This window comes from Phaseolus vulgaris, chromosome 3 (genome assembly GCF_051622355.1).
Source record: "Phaseolus vulgaris cultivar YP4 chromosome 3, ASM5162235v1, whole genome shotgun sequence".
Taxonomy (NCBI): Eukaryota; Viridiplantae; Streptophyta; class Magnoliopsida; order Fabales; family Fabaceae; genus Phaseolus; species Phaseolus vulgaris.
This window is the reverse complement of record NC_143500.1, coordinates 39,464,074-39,480,774: the sequence shown is the minus strand read 5'-3', so window position 1 is coordinate 39,480,774 and position 16,701 is coordinate 39,464,074.

Here is a 16,701-nt window from a genome sequence, read left to right as displayed (position 1 = left end):
TTAGTATCGTCTTATATCTCTTATATTTATCTTGTTTTGATTTATTTGATTTTTTTTATATCTTTTATCTTTATCTTATTTTGTTTTTCCTTTATTTTATACCTTTTATGTTTTTAGTTATTATTTTTAATTCTGCAATCTTTATTTATTTATTTATGGTTTTTGTTTTTATTTTATTGTTGTTTTTTTATTTTCTAGACTTATTTATTTTTGCATTTTTTTCTTCTCATTTTTAAATAATCTTTTATTTATTTTCCTTTTTATGATCAACATATACTTATTTAATATCGCTTTATATCTCTTATCTTTATCTTGTTTGAATTTTTTTTATATCTTTTATCTTTATCTTATTTTGTTTTGCCTTTATTTTATATCTTTTATGTTTTTAGTTGTTATTTTTTTTTCTGTCATTCTTTATTTATATCTATTTTTTGTTTTTATTTTATTGTTGTTGTTTTTATTTTCTATACTTATTTTTTTGGTCTCATTTTTAAGCATTAAGTGTAACATGTGTATTAGTTTTTTTTAGAATTTTGCATTTAGGTAAACACTTCAATATTATTTATGTGTCCACTGTTAATTAATACTAATTGACTTTGTTTTTTTTTTATAAATATGTCCTGTATTTTTTACTTGAAATTAACATGATTACATCATCAATAATAATAAAAATAAATACTAATGTATGTTTATAAATTCAACTTTTATGTTGTTGTAGAGTTTAATTTTTTATTTTCTTCATTTTTAAAAATAATAATTTTAAACTAAACATTTTTAATTTATTACTTTTTTGTTTTTATTTTGTAAAAATTCATTTATTTATTCATTAATTATATTTCTAATTATTTTAAACATTAAAAATATTTATTTTTAATGCATTCAAAATTAAAATTATTAAAAAATAATAATTTATTATTTATTTATTTATTTTTAAAATGGTGCGAAATAAAAAATAAAAGAGTGCTAGATAGGGAAATAAAAACAAAAGGGTGCTAGATAGGGAAATAAAAACAAAAGGGTGCTAGATAGGAAAATAAAGATGTAAATGGTGTTAGATAGGGAATTGAGCCAGAAAAAACACATTTAATATATTATCTTTTGTTTAATTTTAAAGAACTCTACTATCGACTATATATTTTTAAGATATTGGTTAATGATCTCATTAAAAATCATGTAAGAATTAGTAAGTAATATTAAATATTACATTATAACTTGAGTAGTTAATACGAGATTTTAGTTTAAAAATTATTATGACCATCCTACGTAAAAAAAAATACCTTTTTGTATTTCTTAACAACCAGTATGTGTTAGAAATTTTCTGTATGCATCTTAAAACTTAAAATATGAAATGAGATTTAAAATACTGCAATCATCAACTTTTCTTTTTCATTCTTACTAAATATGAATTAAGTTACCTTCCAAAAAAATATTAACAACCAGTATTTAAAGTTATTTATAGTTTATTATAATGATAGTTTTTTTAACTGATCAGATAATTTATTATTAAATTATTCATTATAAAATTTTGTATATGAGTTGATAATTGTGTATTAAAAATTGAATAAATATAAAACATTTTATAATATATAAGTGGATATGTATCTTATAAATAGATTTAAAAGATTGAGTAATTCAAAATTTATTTCTTAACAAAACTGTATGAATTGTATTTTACATTAAAATAGATAAAATTAAAGTGCAAGATATTACTAGTAATTTATTCAAGGAACACAGTGCAATTCTAAAATAACTATAATAACATAACTGAAGTACTTCGAAAAAAAAGATTATTTGTAATTAAAAAACTACAGAGCCCATATTGGACTTCTACGTCCACAGTAATATGTTTCTCGTTAATAGATATTAAGGTATGATTGAGAAATTTTGAGAAGAAAAAAAAAAGGTAAAAAAATTATTTTGAAAATTGTAAAATAAAAAAGAGTTATATTTATACGAAGGAGTGAGAAAAGTGTGTACTAAAATTTGAAAAACCACGATCCCATCCATCCCTTTCAAACTCCTCCAAGTCTCAATCTAATCATATTCCTTATTAAACTTCCAATTCTCTCATTTTTCACGACCATCATTGCTAATTTGTCACCACCTTGTTTGCCGTCAAGGTTGAATCTATCCATTTTTTATATAAAAACATTCACCTCATTTTGTGTCTCTTCACTACCACTTTTCTCACTGCAATGCCAATTCCTTAGTTTTTCAAATTATTCTACCATGCTTGGCGGAGGAACCTTATTTCTATTTCATCAAACTAATATTAATGAATAAAAACAATGGCAGAGATTAAATTAATTAGCGTTCCAGATTATATATGATGGATTTTTTTTTTAATTATGAAGATCTATATATACATGCATACCGTTGGAGAGGTCATTTTTTCCCCAATAATAACTTATGTTGGTAACTGAAATTGAATCATTGGCAATGGTCACACTTAAAAATGGAAGGGACCCATTTTTTGAACAATGGCCTCTGACTAGACGGTTTTTCCCCCAATCAAGCAGCAACATAAGTAGCAGTTGCATCGTTTATGTAAACTGTCACAGAGAAAAAGGGAATTTAGTTATAGATATGTCACCTTGTGTACAACAAAATCTACATGTTGTTTTATAATTTTGTATGTAAATGTAAAATTTCTTTTTGGACTCCATATAAAATAGGGAAAGTAGGGGAAGAGAAAGTGACAAAGGGGATATGTGGCACACTCCAACCCTATGGCCACAATTAGAATATAGCAAGTCCTAAGACAAATGCGAATGGGTTCATTATTTTCATTTAAAATGATAACTAATAATCAAGTTTACCCATCTGCACTGTGATCCCTCTTGGGTTCAAATAGTCAACACCTCATTCTATATTCCTATATTCCACATGGAGAAAGAAACTAATTTGAAATTATGCATGAGATTCTCAAGAAATGATATGCACATGAATGACGAATGTGTTGTAGAGAAATGTGTTTTAGAAGTAATAATTATAGATGTGTGTGAGTAATTAAGAATTTATATAGAAGTTGGTTGGATGAAAATGGTAACTTAGGTTTGTTCTCACCATGTTCCTTATTGTGGAAAAATAAGATGATGGGTGTTATGAGAAAGTGAGGGGAAGAGAAAGCAAAGCACAAAGGAGGTTGTCGTTTTGGAATGTTGCTCTTAAATTTGTGCACATGGGAACAAGGGTGTCTAGGTTAGGGTATCCTTGTGTGCATTAGGTGGGGAAATATGCTCTAGTTGACCCAACAGTGGGGTGCCCACGCAAAGGCACCCGTCCCTAATGTTGTCCTAATAGACCCAAGACATCTTGGGGCCATGTGCCCCTCATGGGTCCTACAAATTTATAACAGAACTCAACGGCTTAGAGCTGCCTCATGACTTTCATTCCACAATCAATTTATGTTTCTAAGCCAGATTCGACAAAATAGGAAACCCTTTCTTTCACAACCCACCTCTCTCATTTTCTTCATTCTGTCAACTGATTTCATTTCATCACAAACTTACCCCAAACTCTCTCTCTATCTCTCTCTCAATCATTAATAATTATCCAATAATAGTTAACATTGCCACTTACACATTAATACCATCATCCATAAATAATTTCAATACAAACCTTCCATCACAAAATCAACTGCCACCTCAACATATATCTCATCACCTTTAACAAAAACTTGCAAATAACTCCACTCCACAATTCAACCAAATCACTTTTCTCAACATTTTATCATACTATTCATTTTTAACTATGATAAATATATGTCTAATTTATCACAATTTATGTCTAAATTTTTTATAAGGTATGATAAATATTTTTCGATCCACATAGATTCGAAAAAATAAAAAATCTCTAACTTGTGTACTTAAGATAAAAAAAAGTTCTAAAAGTTCAAATTGCTAGCTTAAAGTAAGTTATTTAGCTACAATATTTGATGAACTTTGTGTCACTAGCTTATAATTATTTTTCAACAGTTTGTATAAATTTTCAAGAGACAAATTCTACTCTTTTTTATATTAGTAGAAGTTAAATGCATATTAAGAATTTTTATCCTAGTAAACTGAATTAGACCTCAAGTTAATGTATAAATACTACTTTGTAAGTTGTTTAATTAACTTACAATATACGATTTGTTCTCGTGTTTATCCTTAATATTTTAATTAAATTCTTCGTCCATTCACCCATTTTCTATTCTTTTTATTTTGCATGTTTAAGTTTTCCACGACATAGAGTAAATACTAGTATTTTTTTATTAAATATGTAGTTATTGAATTATTAAAATTATACAAAAATGCATCAATACGTATTTGTAAGGAAGTTTTCACATTAAAAAATATGTATTTTAGTTATTAAAACATATATATATATATATTTTAAGAATGAATTTACTAACTATAATAATAAATAATAAATAATATATTTTGGTCTAAAGAAAACGATAATGTCCTTTTATAAAAAGGATCTAATAACAAAAAGTTAAAACATTTAACTTTAAAATAACAAATAAAACTAAGAATATATACTCGATCCAGTCATGCTAAGTAATTTTAAACAACTCTCACAAATTTTGTTTAAATGGTAATGTCTAATAAAAGCAACACTTTTTATAATTTTTTATTTACAGCTTTATTTTTCATAATTAAATATTAATTTCATAGTAGTTTTCTAAAGATGTGTTGTTTATATTGAAAAAAATATTTATTTTTTAAGATTTAGGATCTTATTAAACACTTATATCTTAATTTTAAGATTTTAATTATGTTATATTAATATATTTAATAAAATTTATAAAATAATTATACTTTAAATTTTATATTTTTATTTTGGTATTTCCACTTCAAGTACGTTTAAAATATTGTTAGAGTTAATTATTATAATTAAAATATTATTTAATTTGAAGTGTGGAGTTCTATCATAACTTTTTTTCTTAAAAAATATTTTGAAAGATTAATAAGAGAAAGGTGAATTTAAATTGTAGTTATCGATTCCACAACAATTAGAAATGTTCTAATAAATAGATTATTTGAGTAGTTCGGAAATTAATTTCCTTGAACAAGACATTGAAATGGAGTCTTTCTTTTTATTAAAAAATGTCATTATCCATTATCTAATATCAACCACAAGTTCGTCGGCTACCCGTTAATTTATTTATTATTTGTTATAAAGTATATGTTATCTACTAATCTTTACGGACAAAACTCATACTCATTGATGATAGATGGTTAAATTTCTTGGACACATAAATTTGAAGTTAAGAAAAAAAATTGCCTCCTATTATTTTATAAACTACATTTTTTTTTTCATACAACGCGCGAGATTATTAAATAAGGAATAATCTTGTAAAAAAAAAGCAATAATCTTATAAAAAAATAAGCAATAATCATGCTATCTATTTTAACTCATTAGATGAATATAAATGCATTCTACTAACATAATTATATCAAAATATTTATATATTATCAACATTTAAAAGAATATTTAAAAATAATAAATATAAATACTATAAGAAATAAGACCTAGTTTCTATCTTTGTAAGATATTTAAAAAAGTGGAGATAATTTTAAAAAGAATAAAGATTAAAATATTTTAAGTTTTATTTAATATATGCAATAGAATTTTATTTATTAATTTATTTTATAAATATCACCTTATCTCTAAACTTACTTTTTTTATTTTTTTAAATTTTGAAATTGTTTCTCATATTTTCTTTAATAAGAAGATTCATTTTAAAATATAAGAGAGTTTAGAACAATATTACTTTATGAAATTATATTTTAAGTAAGTTTAAAATATGAGTGAATTTATTGAAGTAAAAAATAGAAATGTGTGACGTTTTCAAGACATTTGTAGAAAAAAAGAAATTTAAAATAAAGTTTTGAAAATAGATGGAGGTCAATAATATATCGATTTTATAAATTTTTTTTAGCAACATGGACTCTCTCATCCGCTAATTATATATATATATATATATATATATATATATATATATATATATATATATATGATTTATGAAAGATCACATAGGCAACAAAGACGACCTACACGACTCGAGGATTATGTTATGGATAATGATAATAATCCATGTGATAAACAAATTATTTATTTTAAAATTTTGAGCTAATGACTTTTTTGAAGAACCTGTAAAAGATCATAATTAGAGAAAAGTCATAAATGTTGAGATTTATGCAATACAAAAGAATGGAATATAGGAGTTGATAGATTTGTTTATGAGACAAAGTGATCATTTTAAAGTGAGATTATGACAAAATAATACAAGCATAAACTAGATATTGATAATTTTTAGGTATTTTCTCCTATTGCTATATTAGATTCAATTCATATGAGTTTATCTATTTTAGCTCAAACTATATAGAGTCAAAGTCTATTTTATACGTTGAGTAAGTTATGTGATTAAATGTAAGGAAGATAAAATCTACAAATTAAAGAAAACATTGTATAATTTGAAGTAGGCACCAAGAATTTATTATAAAAAGATTGATTCATACTTTGCATAAAATGACTTTCAGATATGCCCATTTGAACATGCTTTATATATTAAATTTGTTAACTCCAACAATACTCTTATTGTATATCTTTGTGTTAATAATAATCTTTATTGACTATAATCTCAAAATAGTTGCAAAGTTCAAGGAGACTATGAAAGAAAATTTTTGAAATGACAGATTTGGGTCTAAGTCTTATTTTCTTGGTATTGAAGCCATTGAAAAGGATGATGGATTTTTCATATCTCAAAATAAATATGCTAAATACGTTCTAAAGAAGTTTAATGTGGAGAATTCAAAATTGGCATCCATGTCAAATGAAGAAAAAATGAAATACACAAGAAAAAAATAATGACAACAAAGTATAATTAACTTACTACAAGAGTTTGATTGGAATACTTCAGTGCAACAAGGCCAGATATTGTATTTGAAGTATGATTACATAGTAGATTCATGAAGAACCACATATGTGTCATTTGCAAGGAGTTAAAAGAATTATGTGATACATCAAAGGTACTTTTACCAATGGAGTTTTTTATGCTAATAATAGTAAAGTAAAACTTATTAGGTATACAGATAGTGATTAAATATGAGATCTAGAAACAAGGAAAATACACTAATATATGCATTTTATCTTAATAATGGGGCAATATCACAATTTTCAAAGAAACAACTTGTTGTCGCTCTATCAACCATCAAAGCAAAATATATTGCAACAACAATAATTGTTCAACCCATATTGTAACAACAATTGTTCAACCTAGAGATTGTGGCTAAGAATAATTTTGAAAGTAACACATCACAAGCAAGATACTCTCACATTGATATTTTGGAACAACAAGTTTGAAATTGCATTATGCAAAAAAATTTAGTGTTTCATGGATGGTCCTAAGTATTTTACAAGATCTGAGATCTGGCCAAAGAGAATGAAATAGAGATGAAATATTGTCCAATTGAAGAAGAGATTCAAATATTTACAATAAACCATTAAAAATTGAGTTATTTTACAAATTGAAAAAACTGGTTGAGATGATAAAAAATTAATTTTGATTAAGGAAGAAAATAGTAGAAAGTAATCAAATTTTACTAAGTGTAGCATATACCAAATCATTTTATTAGTAATTTAAAGTGTTTAGTAATTTATATATTTTTATAAACTATTAAGTTTAGAGCTACTAGTTTATTATTTTTTACTATATTTATCATTAATACTTTAGTATACTTTATGTTTTTAACTATTATATTTTTTAATATTAAATTAGTTGTTTAAATATTGCAATTTAAATGTATAAATAATAGTGGAGGAATAAAGACAAACGGTTTTAGTTATTTTTAAATACTTTTAGCTTATTCAATCATATTAATTATTCTAATGGTAGTAGTTAATACATTTTTAATTTACTTTTCATAAGTATTTTATCATGGGAAAAAGTTATAAGAAGTCAACATTAATATGGGTTTAAAAACTGGTTAGAAGTCACTAACATAGAAAATAAACATAAACACTAATTCAAAACTCAATCAAATTAGAATGAGTCAATTTCAACATTTTGTGACTAACATGTGCATTCTTCATCATTCCTTAAAGTTACTATCGATATAAAATGTGAAATTTATATCAAATTAAAGTCATAATTAAAAAGTGACACACACGTCGTTATGAACCAATATAAAATGTGGTATTTTTTAGAGTGTATTTCTCTTGTAAGTTAAAAATTCCTTTTTTTTTTTTTACAAATCATACCACAATACCAAATATATATTTCATAAAATTTTATCTCAATTAAATAAAGTCTAATATTCCTTAAAAAAATGGATTCGTAAAAATTAAATCAATAAAATGTTTAACAACATAACTTTTAACAAGTAAATAACACAATACCCCACCATTTTTTAAGATTATGGTTTTCAATATTATCATCATCATCATAACTAGAGGGGTTACTATCATAATCATCATTAACATTGTGATGGGTAATTAAAAGCACCACCATGATCCTCACAAGCATGGGTTTTCCCAGGATTGACATTGTTTAAAAAAATTTGGTGAATATTTAAAAATTTGTATAAAGGTTATAAGTAGTTTTGAAAGTAAGCATGGTTTAGTTTTGTGGTTTTCCTATTCCATGATCTTTGGTCCGATAAAACACTGTGAATATGCATTGAGAGTAATCCCACATTGTGTGACCAGCATAGCTTAACTATTTTGTTTGTGTCTGAAGTACTTGACAAAGCGAATGAAGAGATATATATATGTAGATCTTGGGATGGGAATTCATTATTCAAGAGTCTGATTTACTGTTAAAGTTTGGACCTGACCATGTCTAAAGATTCCACTGTGATCATTCTTTTGCCTTATTCGACTTACATGGCTAAATTTGTATAGACAATTTTCATGAGAAAAATTTTGCAAATTTTATGCTTTATTAAACCCAAGTGACAACGCATGCATATAAACATGCACATGTACATTCCATACCCACTCAATGGTCAGACATCACTTATAAAGCGAATCACAACATTACTTCAAACAAAAATAAATCAAATTAATTCATCCTTCATCTTTTATTTAACTTAGAACATAATTCCATATCTCACTTTCTTATATATATATTAAAGTGATTTTATTTTTAATTGATATAAAATTGACCTTACCTCTTTGAGTCTCCAATAATCATCAATCAATTAATGATCATAAGAATCATTTTTTCCTCCTTAATTATGCAATGGTAACTATATGAAGATGTATGAATTCCGAAGTTGGTATTTACATGTATAGATAGATATAGCTAGTATATGGCATGGGGTAACTGAGAGCATCTAAGAAAATATGTAAGGACAATGAGGAATAAACAACGAAAATGATTATTAATTGACCACTATAAAGCCTGCATCGATCTTGAGATTAAAAATACAAAAAGAGAGTACGCTGACAAAAAAAGTTTTGGAATTATTAGACAAAACAAATAATTGAATTGAATGATGGTCTGGAACGAAAAGCCAAGAAAATAATTGACAATAATTGGCATCGATACACGAGTTATGTAATTTTCTCCAAGCTATATGTCCTCATTGCACAAATAGGAGAAACTTGAAAAGTGATGAAAATGATTTAGTTGGTAGGAGACTAATTAAATAAGGTATAATTAGAGGGCGAATGTGAATGGATATATTATATTTGATACGTCTTCATTATGATGATTTTAATCAAATTTACTTGCGTCAACCTCACCTCATACGTTTAATATTGGGCATGTGTGTAGCCACTTGTCTTTCTCTATTTGGTTTTCTTGGCATTCAACAACACAGTACAAGGATGAAGGATTCAAATTCAATGGTTTTAAGAAATTCATCAACTTTGGCAAGTAATGATGGTAAGAGAGGAATGAGAATATTTGTTGTTGATGGATCTTCAAAATGCGCACTTATTTGAAGGGTGAATTTGGAAAAGGTTGAAGTTGTATTTCACGATCAGTGGCATGCGGTTGCGCATGCCTTAGCAATTGGTAATAGATATAAAGAAAAGTCTATATCTCTCAAATCAGATGTTACCAATACAATGTCTTTTTAGCATTTTAAATACTCTCTAAGCTCTTGTCAGATCCTGACATTTTTTCAACGTAGAAAGAAGCCTCAGAAAAAGAAAAGTCTAATTATAAGATTGCTTTAAAAAATAAAAAGAAATCAACACCAAACACGACTTCATTACTTTCACTTCATTCACCCACTTTCGATCCTAAGTTTTTTTTAAATAATCAGTATTTGAAAAAAAAAAGTTTTTATTATTTTTAAATTTAACAGCAACTTTGAAAAAGAATGTTGAAATTGTGGATATAGTTAATTATTTTAATTACCATATGAAGTAAAGATGAGTAAGACTCGTTCTGTTCAATCTAAATATCCAATGCAATTTCTTAAGATGTGAGTTCGGATTATGTTTTCATTATCAACAAATGTGTGTCTCGGAAATAATATCTTCATTAATAGATTATATCTTGTATGAAATAGTGTTATGTTTATAATAATATTAAAACTTATATTTAAAATATACTTTAATTTAAGTTTTAAAATTTTAATTCTACTATTCGAGCTGATATATTAGGTTAAAATGTTGATATTAATAACAAAATATCTATCTTTTAAAAAGCAATAAGAGTTTAAAATTAATGAAAAATATATATAATTAGCTAAAATATTTTAATAAATATGTAGATCAATTAAGCATATAAATATATATTCCATGTTAAGTTACCCTTATCAATTATTTGAATAGTTAATTTAAACATTTCTAATTTCATAAGCTTAGATACGATTTTTTGCTAAAAATTTTCAACTAAATATTCTTTTTAGACTTTGAAATAGTTTTGCTAAACAGAACCTATATTTCTTAAAATATAAATGTCTTATATAATTGTAATCAAACAGTTTTTGCTTATACACTATATATATCAAATATTATAACCAAACAATAAATAACTTTTACTTTTAATAGAATCTATAAAATAAATAAATTATCATTTAAACATAACATTATTTTAAACAACTAAAAAATGGAGCAAATGCCAACTATTAAATCATATATATATATATATATATATATATATATATATATATATGTGTGTGTGTGTGTGTGTCATTATGCACATATAGACACCACAAATAAAAAGTTTTAAACATTTTACCCTCTTTAATAATTCCTTCTAAACACATATTTAATTTACTAATTTAAATTATGAATTGTGCTATATTGATTTTATCTTAACTGCAATCCTCACTAAATTTGAATTATATAAATTACTCTCGTACATTTAATTACAATAATAGGTAATCCCTAACTAAATATATTATATGTAGGAGAAATAAATAAATTATATTCAATAAATATTTTTAATATATAAAATATATTTGGATATAAAATGAAAACTTCAAGTTGTGAACTAAGATTATTTTAAACTATTAATAAATTCCTTTTTTAAAATTATTAAAACAATTTATTTACAAATATAGATAAAAAGATGATAGAAAAATAATAATAAATTTATATAAATTTAAATTAGTTTGTAGATAAGCTAATTTATCTTTTTTTTTAAAAAAAAATACTTTTACCTTGTATGAGTTAATTTTAATTTATAAGAACAAATTCTTATATTATAGAAACGATTTTCTAAACTATTCTTATGTCAACATTATTTAATTTTTTTTTCTAAACAATTAATTTTTTATGTCCATATTAACATGTTCAAATTTATTAGACGGTACTCTTAACACTACAAGAAAATAATTAAATAAAAACTAATGTTAGAGATAAAATATAATTAGTTACTATATTGATTAAATTAAATACGATTTTAGAAACTAAAAAAATTATTGGTATCTAAATTAGTTTATATTATTAATAAATAGTTTCTAAATTGGTATTTAATTAACTATCAAGGTTTTAACTACCAACTTTATTATAAATTGGTATCAAACTTTTAATATCATTTTAGCACACTCAAAAGGCAACTACATTCAAATTCAAACACTCATTCTTTGTTTACTCCAACTACCTTCCATAATATATGTATTGATGAAGTCTTAAAAAAAACATTTAATATCACATTTCAAAGGCACAATACAATTAAGTATTGAGTTAGTTAATTCCATATGCTTAATAAAGTTTCATATATATATATATATTAAATTCAGCATATATAACTTTTTTAGATGGAGATGTAGTGCTTGTGTCATTTGCATATAATTTTTCAGGAGAAGATAAATTAACATAAGTTATTCGTTGCTTAAATTGTTAACCTTAAGAGATAAGATATGTCACTTGAGCCTTAATTTAAATGTTTGAGCAATATATCTTTGGAGGAAAGGAGAAAATTAATTTGACCCCTTTCTCACTTCAACTCTCAGAGAGATTCTTAGATAATTAATGTAGTCTCTTGTTAGCTTGAGCACCCAAACAAATGTTTAAATATATAAACGTGAATTAACTCGACATAGAAACACATGTTTAAACATGTATATATATAGGATATGAGAGGGAAAAAAATATAATTTTTTGTAATTAGTTAATAGTTAATGAATTAATGAATTTTTAATAACAATTTGTTATGTAGGTTAAAAGCCTTGATCCGCAAAATCATGAAGCAAAGGTATTAAAATGATAGGTCAAAGAGATGAATTCCGTAAGATTTAGGTAGCGTAGTTAAAGGAAATAATGAAGGGGTTAATTGAATAAGGAAAATAAAAGAATAGAGAAGTGAGAAAGTAAGTGTTAAACATAAGATGTATTTAGAATGAGTGGGCATTGGGAAGAGACATAATTGGACAAGGATGGTTTTAATGGGACAAAAGACACAGCATAAAACGTAGTACTTTGTGTTGAGCTTCTTCATTTGCGCATAAAAGCAGACATGCATATGAAGAAGTTGAATAAATTAGTGTATTGCTTGGTGCGAAGAAATAAAATCTTGGGGATGGTGGAGAAAAAGTAAAGTTGGTGACCAGAGATAACTGTTTTTAACTGAAAAAGTGCAAACACTGCCCCTCGATTCACGAGGGTTAAGATGAGTCGAAATATACAATACATCACACCAATATTTTCCTACTTTATATATCATTATTATTATATTAATGGTCTGTCTATATTATCTGCACAAATATGCTAGCATTGATAGTACGGATTTTTGCCTTCTGTCTGTGATTCTCATATATCACTTCTACTGCCAGAGGTTGTTATCTTTGTGCACTCCAAAACAAACCTCACTCTGCCCTCCTCTGCTATCCTCTCTCTCCCTCTGGATCCCATCAACATACTATATACTATAACATTTTGGGACCACGTGACTTCCATATTTACCCTTTCTTTTACCCACTCCCTAATATCTCTCACAATCATCTCAAATCAAATCTTCAACAAAACCTCTTGCTCTTATCAACACTATGTGTGTGTGTGTGGAAGAAAGAATGAAAGAAAGATATTTGTGGTTTATGAAAGGTGAAAATGGTAAAGATGCAGAGGAAAGAAACAAAGAAGTTATGAGCAAAGTGTGGGGCTGGGCAGGCCTGGCCTGAGTTGATGCAACGAAGGGCTTTATGCCGCAAAAGGACAAAGTGGAGTCTAAAAATTAAATGATTGAATTGAATGAATAATATTGTACACTTTATATAAAACTCACCATGTCAATGAATTACTATCATCCATCAGGACTTCTCCATTTCCAATGCTCAATCAGGCCCCCCCAACACCACAATCTTCAACCTTTTAAATTAACTGCACACTCTCTTCACTTCAAACCCACCTTAATTACTTTTTATTCAATTTTATCATATTATTAACACAACATTTAATGAAAAGATTATAATTTAAGATCCACTTCACTATCATTCAACGACCTAAAATTGTATACAATCTGTAACGCCTGAATTAATTACTACAACTATCATATTAGTGAAATAAACACTACCTATAATATAGGTATATTATAATTGTATCACTTATAAGTTTATAAGTACAACACTATAAGGAATCACCTGTTTTCAAAACATTTTACATCACCGATCTCTAATAAAATAAAATAAATAAATCATCTCGAAACTTCTTTACTTCTTCAATCATTTGTATTAATATATGCATTTATATTAACTACAATTAGCACAACACATAAATAAGGGTGAACTATTCGAAACAAAACATAATATTATAATATAACATCAGTCTTATAGATATGGATGCAAATAACTCACACTTAGTCATAAATTACTATTATGAGATATCCAAAAAAACTCTAAAATTCATTTTTTTTTTCTAAAATTCATGACAAACAAGTTTCATATTTTCATATTTTAAACCGTCAATATCTCCTTTTAACCAACCCATCAAGAAAAGAAGAATAAAATAGATATCATCGAATAAATTTACCAAAACTAAATTTTCTTCACTTCCTTATCACCTATTTCAATCTGGTAGAAAAGTCAAAGTGAAAAAAAGAAAACTTCAATTACTTTGAGAGAATAGAGAATTTTTTTTTTTTTGTAAATTGAAGATTTTAAAATGAAGAAATGAAACTTTTTAGTAAAAAAATTATTTTATTCTTGTAGATGGTATAAATCGTATTAGAAATAAAAATATACAATAAATTTTTATTTTAATAAAACAATATTTTTTTAGGTGAACAAGAGTTTGTTGAAGTATTTTTCCTTAATAGATTATAATATTATTAGTAGATAAATTTAAGAATTTATTTTTTATTTTAAGTTTTTGAAAGATATATAAAATCTATCAATCATCTCTATAAATTGGAATAGTTATACAAAATAAAAGTCTTTTAAGGTCCTATTTATTATTCAAGAAAAAATTATTCGTTTTAGTAAGTTTTCTCAACTTCTAATATCTTTCAACCTGTCATTTTCATTTTCATTTCTAGAATGAGTTTCAATATTAAAAATTATCAATAATTAAAAGTAATATTTTATCATAATATAAATTTAGATCATAAACTTAAAATATACTTTGTGTAAAAAAAATATTTATTATTCCCAATTTTAATTACATCATATTTATAAACTCAAAATATTTATTTAATATAAATTTTAGTTTTATAAAATCAGCTTATATCCTATATAATATACATGCTAAATAGTAGCTAAATACATTGGAGAGTAAACTCTCACTCTTCCTGATTTTTCTAAGTATACTAATTTAATATTCATTATGTTCTCTGGTTTTATGCATTACACTAGTCTTTCAAGTAGTAAAAAAATTATTTTCTTGTCAAACTACTCATCTTAAAATTGGCTTTTATATTTTTAGTAACTTGTTGCTAACTCAGATTTTTGTTTTTTCAATATGATTACTTATATTGAAGTAAGTCAAAACATGTGATACATAATAAAATAAGGGGACATTGTAAAAAAAAATAAAAAAACAACAACAAAACTAACGTAATGAAAGTTAAATTAAAATTTCCGTCAAATATCAAGACAAAACTAAAAAAAAATTGTTTAGAAATATATGCAATTTTTAAAAAAAAAAAATCTGTACTTAAATTTGATCCTTTTATTAGTATTTTTTTTTCTTTCTTTTATTGACTTGATCATTTAGACTTTGAATTTGACCTATATATGAACAAAAAAAAAATGTCATTCGATAATAATCGAAGTAAACTTTACTATTTGAGAAAAAAAAATCTTGAGAAGTTACTCTGCCACTGCTTCGAGTTAATTCATTAAAGTCATATTTGATATTAACTCTTTAAAAATATTAATGTTTAATGGCTGGATATTGTAAAGGTTAAATTCTTGATAGCGTGTCTAGTTTGAAGTCTCATAACTTTCAATACACTGTTAACAAACAAAAAAAGAAACTTTCAATGCACTTAGACAAAAGAAATTATAATGATAAATTAGCTTCAATGGATATTTAGATATTTTAAACGGCAAAAACAAACACACTACTGTTTTAAATATATGGAACTCATACTCAGTTATTTATAAATATACCACCATACTTAACACTTATAAGTTATAACAGTGTATACTGCATTTGTATGCATAAAGTGAACGTATAATCTTGTGCAATCTTAATATATGTGAGCTCTGCATTATCCTTTTTCATTTTAAAATAATATTATTGAGTTTTGTTTCTCATTTTTGTGTTGTATTAAACCTTTTTAGACGTAACATTATCAACTAAATTTCAAAAAGTACTTTATGAGATTTGAGCATATCAGGTAGGAGGATTAAAAGTGTAAAGTAGTCTTAACAATATTAATGGGGACGAATTGAAATGTTTATATTGAAATATTAAAAAAATGTCACGCATGTTAATGCTAAAAAAACGAGGTGCAGATTTGACTTTTATTTCCAATTAAATTTTTTGGGGGCTAACCTTTTTGAATTGCATTCTAGCTTGTAACAACTAACTTTCAGCCCTCAACTTTTGACAGTGGAATCTTCTAGCTTTTTTTCCATTCTTGTGTGGCATAATGTAATTAATAAAGGGGCATGAAAAGTATCCTCCATAGGTGGTTTGGTTTTGTTATTCCCTTAAATGACAGTGTGTGGTTGGATAAGGACATAGAAAATAGAAAAGAATAGATGAGTTGTAATTTAGTTTTAAATTAGTAGAAACGTTGAAGTGAGAGTGCAGTTGATGATATTTGGATAATAGAGATAGATGATAAAGCAGAGCAGTGAGTGTGTA